The following is an 8,026-nucleotide window of genomic DNA, read 5'->3' on the forward strand; positions in this document are numbered from 1 at the left end:
TAATAGTAATGGGAGGGAGGAGGTGAAAACAAAGATTGGGCACAGGAAAAAGGTTGGTGAACAGGGATTCTAGAATAGGGAGGGGATTCTATGACAGTGGCAGAGAAGATTCAATGGCCGTGAAGGAAAGAGAACATTCTTTGCCTCTAGTGCAATCGCTCACCTGCCAGATTCACACCAGTCCCTAATCCCAGGCTAATCAGAAGACCTGCTCTCAAAAGCCATATGTCTTCTACACCTGCGCTGGCCTCTGCCCATCCAAGCCTGGTGCTATGTGCCTGGTTCTGTTTTCACCTACAATGCCACTTGCTCCAATAACATTGAGCTCCGAGTTTCAATCTTCCAGGCAGAAGAGCTTTGATAGAAGTGGAACGATCCAGATTTCATGCTTTTAAATAGCACATGCTGTATTCAATGAATTTCAAAGACACGCTAAACCCAAATTACTGCTATCCATGGATCTGGGGAAGCTTTTATAAATGGCTGCATTACAGTGTAGTACAAAGCAGTGATTTCCATAATGCTTGTCTAATGTATAGAGCATTTTACATAGAGCAGACCCTGTTTCATCTTGAAATGCTTTTTAATTAATTCAATTCATTAATACTGCTTGTCATGGCTAAACTCTTGAGACTTAACAAAAACTTTACTTCAGCAGTTGTCAACACATTTCATTAAAACATATGTTTTTGAATGCTTTCTGATAACATAGCTATTCTTCATATGCAGAGTGCACTACTTAGATGTATTAAATTGAGAAGGGAAGCCCCTGTAAAGTCTCCATTATATATTGACAAAGCTGCTTTTAGAGATTAGAGCTGGGTGAGTCAGCCCAGGGGACACTCACCTCACCTCTCCTGTCACTCCACAGCCCCTTAATGAACCAAAACGAACCTTCTTAGTGGGCTTGGATAGAGGTGCCCCTTTCCCCAACTCTCTCTCCCGTTGGCCCCCTCCATGAGTCCCCAGTTCCCTCCTTCTCTGCATCATGCACAAAGCTGGCTGCAGAGAGCCCTTTGCATTGGTAGACACTTGGGCCATTCAAGATGGGAAGGCAGGGATCTCATGGGCTGAGGTGGACATCCGACCAGATTAGAGGTGCCAATGTCTGTACGCAGGCCGCAGAGCAGCTGAGGAAGTGGTCAGCTTTGGGAAACTGTTCTGGAAGTTTCTTTGGTTGTCACAGTGGCTTCACAGGCCTGATCCTGAGTGGAACAGGCTTTGTCAGTTGGGTACTAAAATGACCATCCTCCCAACTGCCACACCTTCTAAAACGCCCAGCCTTCTTTCCTGTGGTTTGTAGCCTCACCTCTCCTGTCACTTTCCTCCCTCATCAGCATTTCCTTCTTTCTGCCCTCATAGGTCTACCACCGATAGCTCTTAAACAGGCCCATATGACAACTGCCCCAGAGTATCATGGGACAAAAATGGACTGAACTATGGAATCGTCACCACAGGGCTCCCCTCCCACCATCACCTCTTGCTCATGAGATGGACACTGCTGCCTCGCTGGCAACACCATTCGCTGCAATGCTGGGGCCTCAAGTCCTACTTGACTCACCAGCAATTGAGCCTTTCCATTGCCAGTTGCTGTAATGGGAACACTCTGCTGCCTGCTTTGCTGGCTACGTTTTCTCTTCAAACTTTGCCCCCAATGCCCAGGAGTGTCAATTCAGTAATGCATGACATGCTAGGCGGCTCTGAAACAGCAATTTGGGAAATCCCACAAAGAATACCCGTTCGGAACAAACAATGAAGAAAGGCTCTTGCAATTCCCCTTGCTGACCCCCTCTGAAGCTCTCTAATCTGGATCACTCTGTAGCTGCAAACTGTGCTTGGACTGACCCAGAGATGAGTTCATCACTCAGACCGGAGGCGCGTCCTCCACAAAGACCGCAAACACAAGGCAGCTCCCTGGCTCTCAAGTCTCCTTTTCATCCCAGAACACAAGACTCTTCATCTCAGCAGCTGTGAGCTGTACAACCTAACACATCTGGCTCACTGGCACTGAGAAGGGAAGAGCTACTTCTCCAAGGCTGCCAAATGTTTCCTTGCTCTTGTGGCAGATCACGGATATGAAAGCCAGTTGGCCTGAATAGCATGACAACCATTTGTCCAAAAGGGTCCAAAACAGATCAAGCACCTGAACAATAGGTTAATTTCTCCCGTGCATGTCATTAAGCAGCTTATAATACTGAACTGCCGAACCATGAATGTCTCGGTACCCTACAAAGGGAAAAAACGGAGCCTGTTAAATAATGTGTAAATCTTGGATTACAGAAATGTCCACTTGAAATAGACCAAAGTAGTTTGAACCCCTTCCCCCCTCACATCTTTCCCTCATGCCCCACCTCTACTGTACTGTATTTTTCACTGAGAAAATACATTAAGGATACAAAATTGGAAAGCTGTCAGTGTACGAATGTGGAAACTGAAAAAAAAATGTTTATCATAAGAAATAGGAAGGGAAGTTTCAGTTGTATAGCTACAAACTGAATAGTTTTTTAAGGCAAAAGGCAGTCCCAGGAGAAATGTGTTAAAAGACTATAAAAAGAATGTAAAATATTGAAAACATTTTGTCATAACATTTCCAATGAATATTTAGCCTGTCCTGTTTATATCCCAGGCCATGCTGTCTGTCTGTATTTTAAGTCACCTTTCTGTCTTACTGGATATGGTGATCTAATGTTCTTAATGTAGTCTCCTGTGTGTGTTTTATATAGTGGAATACTTTACAAATCAAAATGTTATTGGGGAATAAGCCCAGGATCTCCAGCGTGACATTTCCTGGCTCTGCTGCTCACACGTCTATTGTTCAAGATTGAATTGGTCCCAAGAAGCATCAGAGCATGTGAAAGCCGCTATGAATTTTGCAAAGTGGCTTGAGGGCAGTAAAACACGTCAGAAGAATAAGGTGCAAAATCTGAAAGTCCAAATTTAGGAAGCTCAGTCAATACTAAAAACTGAAAAAAAGAAAAAAAAATGAGTCAATGCCCCTGGTTATAGCTCACGCACTTTTATCCTCTGACACTGCTAATATAGTTGAAAGCTACACGCACAGCCAAGAAGCAAAAGAAATCCAATTATTAAATACGTTTACATGCAATTAAACTGTTAGTCTTTCACTTATTACCACATGTGATTCACAAGATTGTGATTTCATTAGCAGACTTTTTTTTGCTGCGTTCCACTCTTATTTAATAAGTGTTTTTTCACTTCCATTACAATGTGCCTTCTATTTATTGCTCAGGAAATTAATGTCTCTTGAAAAGTCTAATACATTGCTACTGGAGCTAGTTCAGTTGAAAATCCGCAAATTCAACTTTACTCATTGCATTTTCCCACATATGTAAGAAAATAAAATCTGTCAGGGAGAGACCACTGTCTGTATCCAGGACTCTGAAAGAACAAGATTTGGGGGAATGTTAAAAGAATGCGTGATTTACAAATTTCAGGGCCCTACCAAATTCACAGTCCATTTTGGTCAATTTCAGGGCCATAGGATTTTAAAAATTGCAAATTTAATGATTTCAGCTATTTAAAACTGAAATCTCAGTGTTGCATTTGTAGAGGTTCTCACCCAAGAAGGATTGGCGAAGAGGGACTTGCAGTACTGATAGCCTTATTTTTGCACTGCTGCTGTAGCAGGTGCTGCTTTCAGAGCTGGGCAGCTGGAGAGAGGCGGCTGCTAGCCGGGAGCCCTCCTCTGAAGGCAGAGCCATCACCAGCAGCAGTGCAGAAAGAAGGATGGCAAGGAGGTTTCTTTCTTGACAGATCCCCCTCTAGACTGCCGCTTTTTGCCAACAAAGAGTTGAATCGGCAAAACGCAGTGGCCATTTTTATGCAAATTAGGCATGGGATATTTAAATCCCTGCCTCATTTGTAATGTCAACCTTCCTAATCTGCATCCCTCTGCCGACAGAGGGATGCAGTCTAGACATACCTCAGTCAAGAGCCACTGCTCTCTGTCTGGCCAGCTCTGAACATAGCAGAGAAGTAAGGTTGTCAATACTGCAACTTCCCAGAAATCACCTTGTGGTCCTCCTGCGATGCCCTTTTAAGTCAGTCCCCTGCCCCCAATTTGAGAAATATGAAATATTGTCTCCCCGCTGCAAATCTGTATAGTAGAGGGTAAAAGCACACGAATTACCAGATTTCACAGAGCAGACTAGATTTCACGGTCAGGGATGCAGGGCTGGCCCAAGCCATTCATACGCCCTGGACCCCAGAAGCGCGGTGCCGCCCCCAGGAGTGCGGCGCATGCATGGCACCACCCCTGCGTGGTCCGGCAGCCCCGCGCGGTGCCCCCTACAATGGGGTGCCCCGGACAGTAGCCTGGTCAGCCCATACCTTGGGCCGGCTCTGCAGGGATGTGTTTTTTATGGCCATGAATTTAGTAGGACGTCTAACAATTAACAATCCATTTTTTTCATTAATTCTAATGCAGCATCTAGTAATCTGATGAAAATATTAGGGAGAATATTTTAGTCCATATGTTTCTCAGGGCTAGTAATTGGTCTTTATCACACAGGCTAGTGGGCAAGCATGCTTTTATTCCAGATGCTAACTACCTTTGTTACAAACTGGTATTACTTGACACGATAGAAGACAGTGGCATCTTTTCTGACAAATGATTATTCTTTGTTTTGTTTTGCAAAGTTGCATTGCACTGAAAAGTAAAACAGCAGACAGGAGTAGAGAGAATTAGTTATACATTAAAAAACACCCAAACCTTTGGAGAAAAATTTTAAAATTCAGCCAGTAAGGTATATTTTGAATACTTTGAGCAAATCCATCACCCAAGCCCAAGCCCAATTTACCTAAGGCATGTGCAGAATAGTCAAAAACTAACAAAACAAAATCTTTATTTGAAACTCCCCAAAAATGAACTCAAGTTTCTGTGTTTACTGAGATGAATTCCTCAAGGACATGGTTCAAAGAATTACCCTGAAAAAGTAGATATAAATTATAGACAGAAATATATGCAAAGAGAAAAAAAGAATATTATATGTGTAAATAAGCACAAGGAATGGTAAAAATAAAAACTAGCAATAAGAAACTATTTTTGAATCTGCTATGCACAGGACATACAGCCTAATGCAAAGTTATATGGTGCAGTTACTTAATATCTCTTTCTTCAAAGGATTACTAATAAGTCAATGACTGAACATCTAAAAGGGAAAAATATTTCTCTTTATAGTTTTAGATAATTGTCCCTGAAAAAAATAACAAACCTTTAATTACAACTCACATGAAGAATGCTTGATTTGTGCGCTGTGCCCAAATGCTGAGGAGTTGGATGTAAAATATTTGTAATATTTAGGGAACCCTGAGTTTTACATAAAAGTAAACAGCATTGCCTGAAGGCACAATTTCCTGCAACACAATAAAATGTGCAGTGAATTTATGGCGGCCATCCATTAGCTCTTACCAAGGCAACGTCGCCCATATCTGTCGTCCATCATTATAATAGAGGGTTAATGCACCGAATTTACATAAAAAAGTCATATTGTCTGCATGAATTATTTACACTCTCAGCTGTTTTTACAGCTTGGTTTCAAGCTGGATTCTGGGAGAGATTCTGCCAGTAAATTACTCTGTGGAGACCCAGCTATAACTACAAACAGAGCTAGCAATGAAAAGAAAAGAAAATGGGAATGCACAAGTCAGTAGTAGAAATGGGAGCACAGAATGTTGGGTTTCCTTTGATATGCACAAGAGGACTAGGCGGAGGAGTCCTCTGCTCTCCCAAGAAGTTCTCCACATGGTGTTGCTGTCTTAGCATCTTTCTTTCTTTTTGCCAAAGACAGCAGTGACATTTTATTGTATGCGTTGTTGTTTTCTGTGCCTAAATGCCCAGACATCAGCACAGACATTCAGTGTAGCCTGTCTGAGGACTGACCAAAAACATGAAGCTGCTTTGCATCCTAAGGCAATGCCAGTCTCTAACCCAGATACTAAAACCACCTGAATCCAACTGAGTCCACATCCAGAGGAGAATGGATTTGTGAAATTCCAATCACTGTTATAAAAAAAGGCCAGTACCAGGCCCACACACCACATAAGTCCTACTGCAACCAACAGGGCCTAGACTGGGTCAAATTCTCTGCTGGCATAAAGAGACGAAGCTCCACTGATGTCAGGGGAATTTTGCACATTTAAAATACCAATGATGTTGGCCCAACAGCACAAGTAGCTCAGGTTTTACAGGTGGGCTGATGAGCGTGAGCCAGCCTTAGGTCTGGGGCATTTCAGAGGGACCATAGCATGTGCAGCAGCTGTGAAGGAAGGACAGAGGATTGAAGCCAGTTTAACCTTGTAAAGCACTTGAAAGATACAGAGTACTTCATGGAAAAGCCCTACAAAATTCGGTAGTGAAGAAACCAAAAGTGTCCAGCAGAAATTATCCTACAAAGTTACAGAACTGAATAAAAACATGTTCCTTCCTATAGTTTTCTTGCATCATCCTATAGCATTCTAGGGTGGGAATAGAATTCTCTAGTCAATTCCATAAATAAGATTGTTTAAAAACTATCGTTAGATGCACTATCAGTGTTAGCAACACTTCTCACGCAGTCCTGAGTATACCCTGGTCTTTCACATGGAAAATATCCCTCTCTTGGATATCCCTTTTCAGCAGAAACTCCTTTTGTTGCTTTAAAAATAAGAAACGTGCCGATTCTGCTTTTAAAAAAAGGAATTAAATGACTCCCCCTTTCCCATAGTAGTGCTGGAGACATTTTCCTTGTGATCGTCACAGACCTGCAAGCTCTTGCCTTTGCTAACCCCCAACCCCCCGCCCAGACAGAGTGACAGTGCAGCAGTCTATTATTTATTTGATTGCTGCTCAAGGTGACATGTCTTTTCTGCCCAGAGGGGTTAGACAGCAGCCTGCATTATTGAGTGGGGTGGGTGCAGGGACTCTGGGGGTCTCTGCATACGAAGAGGAGAATGGATCAGTGTCTCACCGTGTAAAGAGAACACCCGGATGTTGATGCAGAATCACAGAATTGAGACCTCTCAGGCCGTCACATCCAGACCTCACGACCTCTCAGGCAGTCACATCTAGCTGATCTAGTTTCTCTGTGGATGTATCCAGTCCTGGGACCTCATGTCCCCTCCTGCTGTCTTCTCCTTGCTGAAAGGGTCTTACCATTAGGGAGGTTCCTTTCTGTCTAACCCAAAGGCACCTTCTTTAGCTTTAGGCTGTGGCACCTTGTCACACTGTCCTGAACACAGATATCCTTCCTTTGTTTCACTCCTTCTTGCGCCTGTGGCTATAGCTATGGCTATCATTATCCTCAGAGACTGCCTACCAACTGTACATTGTAAATAGGGGGATGCGTAATGTGTCTCTTATCAGAGCCAAGGGCTGCACCAGGCATCCCCCAGTTGGTGGGGAGCATAGGGGAGGAGAACCCTCTCCATATCACCCAGTGGAACTTGTCCCATGGGAGGGGACAAGTACAACGCACCCCTCCAAAAGCTGCACATCAGGAAGCTTTGTGCCTTATTGTGGCCAGTGGCTTTAAAGCCACAACATGACTCATGCTGTTCACAGCCTTCAAATATTTGCAAGCCATTCTCACACTCTTGTATTGCCTTTATGGCAAGCCTAATGTATGTAAAAAAAAGTCTCAGAGGGACAGCCGTATTTGTCTGTAATGTTAAAAACAATTTCTCCTGCCTTTAACATCTACATTTCCACAGCTAAAGCTATGAGACACATTCAGCCCACTTAATTAGCCTAATTAACAGGGGACCGACAATTGTCAGGTACTTTTTCTGCTGTTATATATGCCTCATGGTTTCTGTTATTTCCACTCCAATTCACCTGATGAAGTAGGTTTTACCCTTGGAAGCTCATGATACTATACATTTTGGTTAGTTCTTTGGCACCTTGGAGACTCTTTGTTATTTATAATGTGTTTAGTTCACCTTGGGGCTCGTCTACACTGGCCCCTTTTCCGGAAGGGGCATGTTAATTTCACCAGTCGTCGTAGGGAAATCCGCGGGGATTTAAATA

This window comes from Pelodiscus sinensis, chromosome 26 (assembly GCF_052426305.1).
Source record: "Pelodiscus sinensis isolate ZL-2025 chromosome 26, ASM5242630v1, whole genome shotgun sequence".
Taxonomy (NCBI): domain Eukaryota; kingdom Metazoa; phylum Chordata; order Testudines; family Trionychidae; genus Pelodiscus; species Pelodiscus sinensis.